The following is a 13,724-nucleotide window of genomic DNA, read 5'->3' on the forward strand; positions in this document are numbered from 1 at the left end:
TTTAGCGGACCCGCCACCACCACAACAACCTCTTGATCCTGGTCTTCTAACACAGTAGAAAGCGATTCTTCAGAGAAGGCCGATGAAATCTCACCCAGGGGACTGCCGGGAAGCAGTCTCATCCTAGAGACTGCAGAATCTGAGCAATCCAAAGATCATCTCCAGCTGATAAGACCTGTCAATGAAAAGGAGATCATCCTGGTATGGAATGACAGTGATGGCCTTTATCCATAATGGAGCTAAGGCCTCTGCTCTGCAAAAAAACCTTTGTGAAAATCCTCAGTGAGAAGACTAGGACGAAAGGGAGAGCCTGAAACTGGAAGTGGTGAATTTCCAAGCTGATCTTGACCACCAACCTAAGGTACCTCTGGAAACCCAGGTGTATAGGGATGTAGAGGTACACATTCCTCAGATTGACCGTTTTAAAGCAAGCAGTCTAGAAACAGAACGCTTGTCACCGAAAAGATTGACTCCATCCTGGAATGCTGGAACATCGGAGACCTGTTGAGCAGACGAAGATTCAAAAATCTGAAAACTTGCCTGACTGCTTCTTCACTACAAGTGCGTGGGGAAAAAAAAAATCCCTAAAAGCGCTCTTCCTGCGTTACTTGTGTGAGAACCCACTGATCTACCAGATCTCTTAAGAGGAAGTAAACTGCATTTGGTATTGCCCTTTTCATATTCTGTAATATGCAACGTTATTTACAATAATTTCCCAGTCAAATGTATCCAAAAAACGCTTGTTACTTACTGCATTTCAGTAGGCTTTTAATAAATTATTCTTCCGGGATTAGGCTGCACCATTTTGAATATTGTTTTCCAAGTCCCGTGAACGTCATTTACGCCCTTTCTTGCTTCCCTTTGCTGAAATCCCGCGCATGCGTGATCATGATTATAAAAGCCTCTCTCAATCTTCTTTACTATGGCAACCAAGCAAGGAAGGAAGATGGGAATACTGCCCAGTCTCGCGTGTCTTCTAAGCTGTGCCGCAGTGAGTGGAACTATCGGACACGGCATTATGTTGAAGGGGGAACAGCACAGAGCGTGCCGTGAATCGAAGGACGAAAAGGGCATGCGTCAGTGACCTTATCAAACATTAGGGGACAGAATTCAAGAAAAAAAAAAAAAAAACAAGGAGACTTTGAAAGGCAGCAATCAGTAGCCTTAATAAGGACTGAAATGAGCTGAAGTTGGGATACAGAGTTTACAACCACTTTGAGACAAAGTGCCTCTGCTTTCTCCCGATCCTGTGGGTAAAGAGGTCACCAGGAATTTGGAGGGGGGACTTGAACTGCACTCCAACCTGTATCTGTACCTTATTTCTAGGATGTTCGGACTTGAGGTTATTGAAGCCCACTGTGGCAGAAAGGCCTCCAACCTTCCCCTCCACTGAGATGCAGGAGTCATTGGGTTTTTGCAGGGGGCTTAAGGAGGGTTGAATAAAATAGCTCCTCTTCCCTGGCCCGTGTCTCCCGACCAGTGCTTCTTGGAAAGGCTCTCTGTCCTGCTACTTGTGGCCATGTAAAAACTTCCTGCCAACCGCCTTATTTGTGCTCCCTGGGAATGCTTTTTTCTATCCTGGGTGCGCTCCAGGGCTTCCTGGAGGCCAGGACCTAAAAATGATCCCCTGACAAAGGTAAACCACAGAGCCTTAGTTTGGACAGGGAATCAGCTGTCCAGGTCTTAAAATCACACGGCTCTTCTAGCGGAAATTATTAGCGCAGAAGACCTTGGCTGCAAGCTTAACCGATTCTGCTGAGGCATCGGTTAGAAACCCAACTGCTTTGAAAAGCAATGGAAATTTTTTCAGTAGCTGCTGTCTGAATATACCCACTGAGATATGCGTCTAACTGCTTTAACCTCAAGTCCAAGTATCTGGCTACACAGATGGCAAGCTAGGGATGGCTTCAGACCAATGGAAGTCGAATTCCAAGCTCTCCGCAGCAAAACTTCACCACTTTTATCCAGGAGGTCGCTAAGATACCCCATGTCGAAGGCCAGATCTGTATTTTTTTTTTTTTTTTTTTTTTTAGAAACATTCGCGGTTGAGCCGCATGTTCCTCAAACAGAAACCTTCACATAAGGCTGCCTGAGGGGGGGGGGGGGGGGGAAACACACGACTTCTTTCAGGGTTCTCCCACTCAGATTTATTACCAGGGAACTATGAACATGAAACACCCTGGCACATGAGGTCATGCTTGGAATAACTGTACCCTCTCCTCCTCAATTTCCAAGGTGTCATAAATTGCCTTGAGGTGGTCACCCACTTCGTCCAGAGTCAATTTATACCTGGACCCTCTGGAGGAATCACCCACACGCTCTTCCTCTGACCCAGAGTCCACCTGAGAGGAGGCATGTGACCCAAGATCCTCTTCCATGTCCTCGCCAACCCCTTTCTGGCTGGGTTTGGACAATAGTGGGATAATGGTGGCTCTGATTAGGGTTCTTGAAGCCTGCATCTGGGCTTTAACCTAAAAGCCAAACAAAATATATCCCCCATAAAAAACAGGTCCCTGCCTCCAGACCACCACTGTGCTAGGACTAAGTAAGGATAGTGCCCACCTCATCACTTATGGCTCCCCAAGGACTAGGGACAATAAAGACCCCCCCCCCCCCCCAGGGATAGCAGTGGGACCCATTCCCCATGCTTACTCAAGAGGTGCTTGGTGTCAGAAGAACCGGAGTCCACCGCCTGGGAAACCGCAGTGCCCTCCATAGATTCTTTAGTGACTGCCACAGCCTCTGCCAGGTCTCCACTTGTCGCCAGGATGCCACGAGACCAGAACCCTTGTCTCCAGGGCCCTCTGATGTCACTCCACCAAAAAACTGCTCCAGCAGCTTCCAGAACCAGCCTGGAGCGCAGTGGTCCTGCCCCCGAAAGACGCTCCTTTCTTCCCCAACCGGCAGGGAAAGCACAGCTAGCGAGCAGTGCGGCGGGCGCTGCAACATTCAACAGAGGTCCCCCTCTCTTTTCTCGAGCACAGCAGTGGCAGGACACGCAAACCCACTCCGCGCAGACAGGGGGGTGCGGCAGGCCAGGAGAAGGTACACCCAGGGAGCTACCACCACAGGAAGGTTCCCATCATTCTTTCTACCCAAAACACTATAAAAACTGAAGGGGGCCTGGAGGACCGCCTTTAAAGAGTGGAGGTCAACAGGCTTCCTTTCCCAGGAGGGAGGAGCTCTGTCTTAGAGGCTGTCGTGGAAGACAAAGAGAAAAAAAAAAACTGATGTGAACTTCATCTGTTTCTTTGAAAAAAAAATGTGACTGAACTGATGACATGAACGGTTGTGTATAAGGGGCCTTATTCTAAGGTATTGCTTGAATGTAACCATTTAACTAAACAGTTAAATTTGGTTCCACTTTGAGGCTAGGTTCCCACTAGCCCTCACTGTGCGTTCCAATTGCAGGATCTGCAGCGGTTTCCCTGCAGCCGTTTTTTTTTTTTTTTTTTTTTTTTTTTTAAAAAAGGTACATGCACCTTTTTTTTTTTTCTGTAGTTCACGTGGCACAGAAGCCCATTCAAATAAATGGCCTGCGATGCCTGAGCAAACGCAGGCTATACTGCACTAGTGTGAACCAAGCCTAACATAAAAAAAAACCTTAAAAAAAAGTCTCAGGGTCAGTTCACAACAGAATGGCATAGGAATGTGTGCTGTGTTCCTGTGCGATTCCTGCATGGTGCAATTTTTGAAGCCCATTTATTTGCATGGGATGCAAATCGCTCCTGAATGTGGAAAAAGTAGCGCATGCACTACTTTGAAAAACATGCTGCACATGGTACTGCGGTAGATACTAGAATAAGTAAAGAATCTGGTATATATATTTTTTTGTATTGGACATACAGAGGTGTTCTAGGGCAAAAATTATTTTCAGTAAAGTTAAAGTGATATAATTAAAAGTAGGAGGGAGCAAATTTTCCTTATTTTGGACAGAGTAATGGAGGGTTCCATTCACAATCAGTATCTCATTGAGGTGTGTAATTGAGATTATATATATATATATATATATATATATATATATATATATATATATATATATATATATATATATATATATATATATATATATATATATATATATATATATATATATATATATATATATATATAGGAATGGACCGAATATTCGGCGGCCGAACATTATTCGGCCGAAAATAGACTAAATAGCACTTTCGGTGTTCGGCCGAATAAGTCAAAAGGCCGAATAATTTTGTGCCGAACAATAGTCGATATGATATCGACTATCGTTCTGTGGCCGTAGGCGATATTCATATCGCCGCAGGGGGAAGGGACTCGGAGGAGGACAGGAGGACTCAGACTTCCGTGTTAGGCAGGGGAAGCCGGGACACTTCAGCAGTGAGCATACATACATTACTCACTCGTGCACTGCAGCCCGCCCCACACATTCAGTGAGTCTTACTCTCCTCCCTAGTTTTTTCAATGGCACATTCAGAGAGCCAATCACGCCGTGATTAGCTGCACAGCGAACCAATCACGCGTGCCTGCACCCCTGATTGGTTCCGCTGTGCCGCTACTCACGGCGTGATTGGCTTCCTGAATGTGCCATTGAAAAAACTAGGGAGGAGAGTAAGACTCACTGAATGTGTGGGGCGGGCTGCAGTGCACGAGTGAGTAATGTATGTATGCGGCTGTGCTCCTTTCCAGGCTCCTACTAGTCCACCTCCAGCCTCCTACTACCACCACTATGAGAGACTGTCTGTCACTATAATCTGATCGAGTCCACACTGACACTGACTGACTGTCACTGAGTAATTGATGTTACCATATTAACCCTGACCTGCCCAGTGCCCTGTATCTGCAACTAAAATTTACAAGGCTGCCTGCATGCTTCCTGATTTCCATTCCCGGCATCCTTCCCAATCCCTACAGTGTCACTAACATTAACCCTATGGTTAATGTTAGTGACACACACATACGCTCACAAAAGTGAGTACACCCCTCACATTTGTGTAAATATTTTATTATATCTTTTCATGTGAAAAACACTGAAGAAATGACACTTTGCTACAATGTAAAGTAGTGAGTGTACAGCTTGTATAACAATGTAAATTTGCGGTCCCCTCAAAAAAACTCAACACAGCCATTAATGTCTAAACCCCTGGCAACAAAAGTGAGTAAGTGAGTACACCCCTAAGGGAAAATGTCCAAATTGGCCCCAATTAGCCATTTTCCCTCACCAGTGTCATGTGACTCAGTGTTACAAGGTCTCAGGTGTGAATGGGGAGCAGGTGTGTTAAATTTGGTGTCATCACTCTCTCATACTGGTCACTGGAAGTTAAAAAAAAAAAAAAAAAAAAAAAAAAAAAAAAAAGAATTGTTGCCCTACATCAGGGTTTCCCAATTCATTTTTCCCGTGGAACCCTTCGACATGGTATAGCAAAAATTTGAAAGCCCAAAACCTTTCAACAAGCAGAGAGTAATGTTCTTTTGCTGGAAAAGTCATTTTAGATCTGGTTTTATATCTGGCTAATATCCAGTAAGCACTACCCCCTTCACACCCCCACCGCACTGCCCCCTTCACATCCCACCCCCCCACACAGTACTGCCCCCTTCACACAACCCCCCCCCCCAGCATTGTCTCCCTTCACCCCCCCCCCACAGCATTTTCTCCCTTCACCTTCACACCCCCCCCCCCCCCACACACAGCACTGTCTCCCTTCACACCCCCCAGCACTGCCCCCTTCACATCCCCCCCCACAGCACTGCCCTTCACACCCCCCCCCCCCACAGCACTGCCTCCTTCACATCCCCCAGCACTGCCCCCCCCCCTCACATATCCCAAAAGCACTGCCCCTTTCACCCCCCCCCCTTTACATGACCCTGCTCTCCCCATCCTTTACAAGTTCACAGACATGTCCTTTCCTCCCTGCACTCTCCTACCTTACACAGAGCGAGGAGAAGGCTGCGGGACAATCCTGAACTGAAGGCACAGCAGCACTGGATGGGGCGTGGGAGCTGCCGGATTAACCTTTCATATTAGCAAGCTGGTGATTGGTTGCTAGGACCGCCTCCTAGCAGCCAATCACCTACTTGTTAATGTGAAAAGTTCATTCAGGCAGCTACCTCAGTGCTGGTCCCACCCATCTTATGAGATCACGGTTGCGTGATCTCTGCTGTTTATGACCTTCCGGAAACAGCAGGCAGCGGTGGCCATCTTGGATGTGACCAAACGCCGTGGAACCCCAATTGTGTGCTCGCGGAACCTTAGGGTTCCATGGAACACCAATTGGGAAACACTGCTTTACATAAAGATGGCCTAGGCTATAAAAAGATTGCCAAGACCCTGAAATTGAGCTGCAGCACAGTGGCCAAGACCATACAGTGGTTTAACAGGACAGTTTCCTTTGCTACAGAGGTTGAAGGGGTGGGGTGTCAGCCTGTCAGTGCTCAGACCATACGCCGCACTCTGCATCAAATTGGTCTGCATGGCTGTCGTCCCAGAAGGAAGACTCTTCTGAAGATGATGCACAAGAATGCCCGCATACAGTTTGCTGAAGACAAGCAGACTAAAGCCCCGTACACACGTACCGATCGTCGGCCGAACGATCGGCCGTCTTTTGTCTGAGGGCTGTCTTGTCTGTTGAAAAGTGCTAAAGACTGCACACGAATTTTGTCGGCCAACAACAGCCAACTGCAGAAGTGATGTCATGTGATGGTTAACTTTCCTGTTTTTTTTTCTTTTCTGAGCATGCCCAGTCTTGCAAATCTGCTGTCTGTCGGCCGAATTCTGTACTGACTGGCGAAGAATCGGCCGTTCTGGTGTTGGACAACAAAAATTTTAATGCTTGCACGACAGATTCTTTTCGGCCGAAAGTGCGCTGTCGGCAGCATCATACTAACAAGCCGAAAATTGGCCGAATCGGTCGTCGGCCGACAATCTGCACGTGTATATAGGCCTTAAGGACATGGATTACTGGAACCAGGGAAAAGAAAAGCTGATGTATAGGATGCAGGCACAAAGTCTTCTTGCCATTCCACCATGTCATATCCACTACATTGTACTGCTACTCATTATAGCTTTTCCAGAGCAGAGTAAAATACTAGTTCAGTTATAAAAAGTAGGTCTTAATTGCCCCTTGAAAAAACTTGGGCCCAATTAGCCATTTTCCCTCCCCAGTGTCATGTGACTTGTTAGTGTTACAAGGTCTCAGGTGTGAATGGAGAGCAGGTGTGAAATTTGGTGTTATCGCTCTCTCATACTGGGCACTGGAAGTTCAACATGTCACCTCATGGCAAAGAACTCTAAGGATCTAAAATAAAAAAAAAGAATAATTGCTCTACATAAAGATTGCCTAGGCTATAAGATTGCCAAGACCCTGAAACTGAGCTGCAGCATGGTGGCCAAGGCCATACATTGGTTTAACAGGACCGGTTCCACTCAGAACAGACTTCGCCATGGTCGCTCAAAGAAGTTGGGTGCACATGCTCGGTTGTCATATCCAGAGGTTGTCTAAGGGAAAAAGACGCATGAGTGCTGCCAGCATTGCTGCAGAGGTTGAAGGGGTGGTGGGGGGGTACCAGCCTATCAGTGCTCAGACCATACGCCGCATACTGCATCAAATGGGTCTGCATGGCTGTCGTCCCAGAAGAAGCCTCTTTTAAAGACGATGCACAAGAAAGCCTGCAAACAGTTTTCTGAAGACAAGCAGACTAAGGACATGGATTACTGGAACCATGTCCTGTGGTCTGAGGAGACCAAGATAAACTTACTTGGTTCAGATGGTGTTAAGCATGTGTGGCGGCAAACAGGTGAGGAGTACAAAGACAAGTGTGTCTTGCCTACAGTCAAAGCATGGTGGTGGGAGGGTCATGGTCTGGGGCTGTATGAGCGCTGCCGGCACTGGGGAGCTACAGTTCATTGGGGGAACCATGAATGCCAACATGTACTGTGACCTACTGAAACAGAGCATGATCCCCTCCCTTTGGAGACTGGGCCGCAGGGCAGTATTCCAACATAACGACCCCAAACACCTCCAAGACAACCGATGCCTTGCTAAAGAAGCTGAGGGTAAAGGCGATGGACTGGCAAGCATGTCTACAGACCTAAAACCAAATGAGCATCTGTGGGTCATCCTCAAATGGAAGATGGAGAAGTGCAAGGTCTAACATCCACCAGCTTCATGATGTAGTCATGGAGGAGAGGAAGAGGACTCCAGAGGCAACCTGTGAAGCTCTGGTGAACTCAATGCCCAAGAGAGTTAAAGCAGTGCTGGGAAATAATGGTGGCCACACAAAAATATTGACACTTTTGTCCCAATTTGGATATTTTCACTTAGAGGTGTACTCACTTTTGTTGCCAGCGGTTTAGATAATAATGGCTGTGTGTGGAGTGATTTTGAGGGGACAGCAAATTTACACTATTCTTCAAGCTGTACACTCACCTCTTTACATTATAGCAAAGGGTCATTTCTTCAGTGTTGTTACATAAAAAGATATAATAAAATATTTACAAAAAATGTGAGGGGTGTACTCACTTTTGTGAGATAATGTATGTACACACCTCAAAAAAATTAAACGAACATGTTGAAAAAACACATCAGATCTGAATGGGGAAAATTCATTCATACTGCTACGGATTGGGTAAAGCGTTAAGAACGAAAGGATGCCACATTGTTTGATAAAAATATTCAACCCACAGAATGCTGAATTCAAAGACACCCCGAAAATCAAAGTGAAAAAATGATGCAGCGGGTTAGTCCATTTGGCTGAAATTTAATTGCAGCAACTCATTGGTACTCTGTAGTTTGTATGGTCCCCACATGGTTGCATTCATGCCCGACAACGTCAGGTGGTGTCCTGGTGGATTTCCGCCCAGATCTGGACCAGCACTAAACTGAGCTCCTGAACAGACTGAGGTGCAATCGGTCTACATTAGGATGGACCAAACAATGTCCCAGGAGGTTTTCTATTGGATTTAGGTCAGGTGAGCGTGGGGGCCAGTTATTGGTATCAAATTTCTCCATGCTCTAGAAACTGGCTGGAAAATTTCACCACATGAAGTCGGGCATTGCAATGCACCAGGAGGAAGCCAATGCATTAGCGTAGGGTCTGAATGGGTCCAAGGATTTCATCCCGATACCTAATGGCAGTCAGGGTGCCATTCTCTAGCCTGTAGAGGTCTGAGCGGCCTTCCATGGCTATGCCTCCCCAGGCCATCACTGAACACGCACCAAACCGGACATGCTTAATGATGTTACAGGCATAACCTTCTCCACCGATTCTCCAGCCCCTTTCATGTCTTGTCACGTGTTCAGGTTGAACCTGCCCTCATGTGAAAAGCATAGGGTGGCAGGGGCGGACCTGGCAATTCTGGTGTTTAATGGCAAATGCCAATCGAGCTCCACAGTGTCAGGCAGTGAGCACAGGGCCCATTAGAGGATGTCGGGCCCTTAGGCCACCCCTATGAAGTCTGTTTGATTGTTAGGCCACTGGTGTGAATGTCTCTGACCAGCCTCAGGTAAATTGGTAGGGCTCTGGCAGTGCTCATCCTGTTCCTCCTTGCACAAAGGAGAAGATACCGGTTCTGTTAATGGGTAAGGACCTTCTACTGCCCTGTTCAACTCTCCTAGAGTAACTTCCTGTCACCTGGAATCTCCTTCATACTCCTGAGACTGTGCTGGGAGACACAGCAAACCTTCTGGCAATGGCACATATTGATGTGCCATCCTGGAGGAGTTAAACTACCTGTGCAACCTCTAAAGGGTTCAGGTATCGCCTCACGCTACCAGTAGGGACAGTGACTCTAGCAAAATGCAAAACTAGTGAAAAACAGTCAAAAGGGTTAGGAGGGAGAAAAAAAAAAAAAAAAAGAAATTCAGTGGCCTCCACCTGTAAAACAATTCCTTTTTGGAGGTCGTCTCATTGTTGCTCATCTAGCACACCTGTTAATTAAAAACGGATTAACAGCTCCCTCTGCTACTTAACTGACCAGATCAATATCCCTCCCAGGAGTTGAATTGATGCTTTATTCTGATTTAAAAAAAAAAAAAAAAAGTGTTCCTTTAATTTGTTTGAGCAGTATACACATACATACACAGCTCAAACAAATTTAAAAGGGAAAACTTTTTAATCAGGAGTATAGTATTAAGTCAATTAAACTCCTGGGATATTGATCTGGTCAGTTAAGTAGCAGAGGGGGTTGTTAATCAGTTTCAGCTGCTTTGGTGTTAATGAACTGAACAGGTGCACTAGATGAGCCAAAATGAAACGAAAAAACAGGAATAGTTTTACAGGTGGAGGCCACTGACACACGCACACACACACCTCTAATTACATACACCTCTAATTAAAGGAAATTTTTTTTTAATCAGAGTATAGCATCTAGTCAATTAAACTCCTGGGATATTCGTCTGGTTAGTGAAGTAGCACTAGATAGGCAAAAATGAGAATCTCTAAAACAGGAATGGTTTTACAGGTAGAGGCCACTGACTTTTCCCTACTCATCTTCGACTGTTTTTCACTAGTTTTGAATTAGGCTAGGGTCAGTGTCACATGAGGAGATACCTTGACCCTATAGAGAAGGGATATGCAAACTGTGGCCCTGCAGCTGTTGCAAAACTACAAGTCCCATCATGCCTCTGGGTGTCATGCTTGTGGCTATCAGAGTCTTGCTAGGCTTCATGGGACTTTAGTTCTGCAACATCTGGAGGGATACAATTTGCATATCCCCGCTATAGAGGTTGCACGGGCAGTCCAACTTCTCCAGGATAGAACATCAATATGGTTTGCTCTCCCACCACAGTCTCAAGAGCATGGAGGAGGAGACTACAGGAGACAGGCAATTACTCTAGGAGAGCTGGACAGCGCTGTAGAAAGTCCTAAGCCCATCAGCAGAACTGGTATCTGCTCCTTTGTGCAAGGAAGAACAGGATGAGCACTGCCAGAGCCCTACACAATGACCTCCAGCAGGCCACTGGTGTGAATGTCTGACCATACAATCACAAACAGACTTCATGAGGGTGGGCTGAGGACTTGACATCCTCTAGTGGGCCCTGTGCTCACTGCCCAGCACTTTGGAGCTTGATTAGCATTTCCCATTGAACAGCAGAATTGGCAGGTCTGTCGCTGGCGCCCTGTGCTTTTTACAGATATGTGCTCAGGGTGAACCTGCTCCTATGACAGACTCAAAGGGTGTGGAGAAGCGGTGGAGAACATTATCCTGACTAACATCATTCAGCATGACTTGTTTTGGTGGGTCAGTGATGGTCTGGGGAGGCATATCCATAGAGGGCCGCACAGACCTCTACAGCAGGGATCCTCAAACTACGGCCCTCCAGCTGTTGCAGAACTACACATCCCATGAGACATTGTAAAACCCTGACATATACAAACATGACTAGGCATGATGGGAATTGTAGTTCCTGAACAACTGGTGTCAGACCCTACACTGGTGAAGTGGGTCCTGGGTTCCTCCTGGTGTATGACAATGCCCAGCCTCCTGTGGCGTGAGTATGCAGCCAGTTCCTGAACGAATAGATACCATTGAATGGCCCCCACGCTCACCTGACCTAAATCCAACAGAACACCTCTGGGACATTATGCTTGGTCCATCTGATGCTGCCAGGTTGCTCCTCAGTCTGTTTAGGAGCTTAGTGATGCCCTGATCCAGATCTGGGAGAAAATACCCCAGGACACCATCCATCGTCTCATTAGGAGCATTCCCCGACGTTGTCAGGCATGTGTACAAGCACGTGGGGGGCCATAAAAAACTACTGAGTACCATTATAAGTTGCTGCATCATTTTTCACTTTTATTTTCGGGGTGTCTGAGTTCAGCCCTCTGTAGATTGATAATTTTCATTTCAATAAAACTAGGATGTGGTATCCTTTCATGCCTAACACATTACCCAACCCAGTCCATATCAGTACATACACTGCTCAAAAAAATTAACGTAAAGCATCAAGTCAAGTAAACCCCTGGGATATTGATCTGGTCAATTAAGTAGCAGAGGAGTTTTTAATCAGTTTCAGCTGCTTTGGTTTTATTGATATTAACAGAGGCACTAGATGGGAAACAATGAGACAACCACCAAAACAGGAATGGTTTTGTCCTCAACTCATCAGCAGGACCAGCATCTGCTCCTTTGAGCAAGGAGGAACAGGATGAGCACTGCCAGAGCCCTAAAAAAAATGACCTCCAGCAGGTCACTGGTGTGAATGTCTGACAAAAAATTCAGAAACAGGACTTCATGAGGGTGGCCTGAGAGCCCGATGTCCTCTAATTGGCCCTGTGCTCACTGCCCAGCACCATGAAGCTCGATTGACAAATGCCAATGAACGCCGGAGTTGGCAGGTCCGCCAATGGCGCCCTGTGCTTTTCACAGACGAGAGCAGGTTCACCCTGTGCACGTGTGACAGACGTGAAAGGATCTGGAGAAGCCCCAGGGAACGTTATGCTGCCTGTCACATCGTTCAGCATGACCGGTTTGCTGGTGCGTCAGTGATGGTCTGAGGAGGCATATCCAGGGAGGGACGCACAGACCTCCACAGGCTAGACAATGGCACCCTGCCATTGGGTATTGGGATGAAATCCTTGGACCCATTGTCAAACGCTACGCTGGTGCAGTGGGTCCTTGGCTCTTCCTGATGCATGACAATGACCAGCCGCATGTGGCAAGAGTATGCAGCCAGTTACTGGAGGATGAAGGAATGGATACCATTGAATGGGCCTCCACGCTCGCCTTACCTAAATCCAATAAAAAACACCTCTGGGACATTGTTTTGGTCCATCCCACACTGCCAGGTTGCACCTCAGTGATACCCTAGGACACCATCCGTTGTCTCAAAAGGAGCATGCCCCTGACATTGTCAGGCATGCACACAAGCACGTGGGGGGCCATACAAACTACCGAGTACCATTTTGAGTTGCTGCAATGAAGTTTCAGCAAAATGGACTAGTCTGCTGCATCATTTTTTCACTTTGATTTCAGCCCTCTGAAGGAGTGATAATTTTTCATTTCCATCAAATGATGGGGCATCCTTTTGTTCCCAACACATTACCCAGTCCATACCAGTAGACACTAAGCATGATATTTTTCCCCATTGAGATCGGATGGGTTTAAAAAAAAAACCAAACAAAAAACAACCCCACACCATAATCCCCCCCCCCCCCCCCCTCCACCAAATGATTTGAACCAGTGTACAAAACAATGTCCATGGATGAGCAAGTTTGGTGTGGAGGAACTTGAGCGGCTTGCAGAGTCCTGACCTCAACCCGATAGAACGCCTTTGAGATGAATTAGAGCAGAGGCTACGAGCCAGGCCTTCTCAAACAGTGCCTGACCTCACAAATGCGCTTCTGGAAAAATGGTCAAACACTCCCACAGACGCTCCTAAACCTCATGGACAACTTTCCCCCGAAGATTTGAAGCGGCTATACCTGCAATGGGTGGGCCAACTCAATATTGAACCCTATGGACTAAGACTGGGATGCCATTTAAGTTCATGAGCTTGTTCTTTTACTCTATACATTTTCTGTGCACTGTCTGATACTAGCAAAAGTTTTTAAAGTAAACCCTGTCTTTAGAAGTCTGTTAAATTATGCTTCTCTCCAACATTTCATTGATAAAGCCAACATATAGAACTGCATAAAAAATTCCAAACAAAACTTCACTTTTTTCTAAAATATCATGTCTTTACTAGCACAAACGTTAAAGTAATTTTCACCAACAATCTTAAAAACTGTTCAAAAGCCTCATTTCT

The 13,724-nt window shown here is 46.4% G+C and overlaps 1 protein-coding gene across 3 annotated transcripts in view; it reads right to left on the reverse strand.

Moving 5' to 3' along the window:
- ATP2A2 (ATPase sarcoplasmic/endoplasmic reticulum Ca2+ transporting 2) overlaps positions 1–13,724 on the reverse strand; it is a gene marked incomplete at its 5' end in the record, with an annotated part of 103,207 nt that overhangs the window by 54,437 nt on the left and 35,046 nt on the right. The gene's annotated exons all lie outside the window — the stretch shown is intronic.

This window comes from Pelophylax lessonae (genome assembly GCF_965119305.1).
Source record: "Pelophylax lessonae genome assembly, chromosome: 1".
In the NCBI taxonomy this organism is placed as follows: domain Eukaryota; kingdom Metazoa; phylum Chordata; class Amphibia; order Anura; family Ranidae; genus Pelophylax; species Pelophylax lessonae.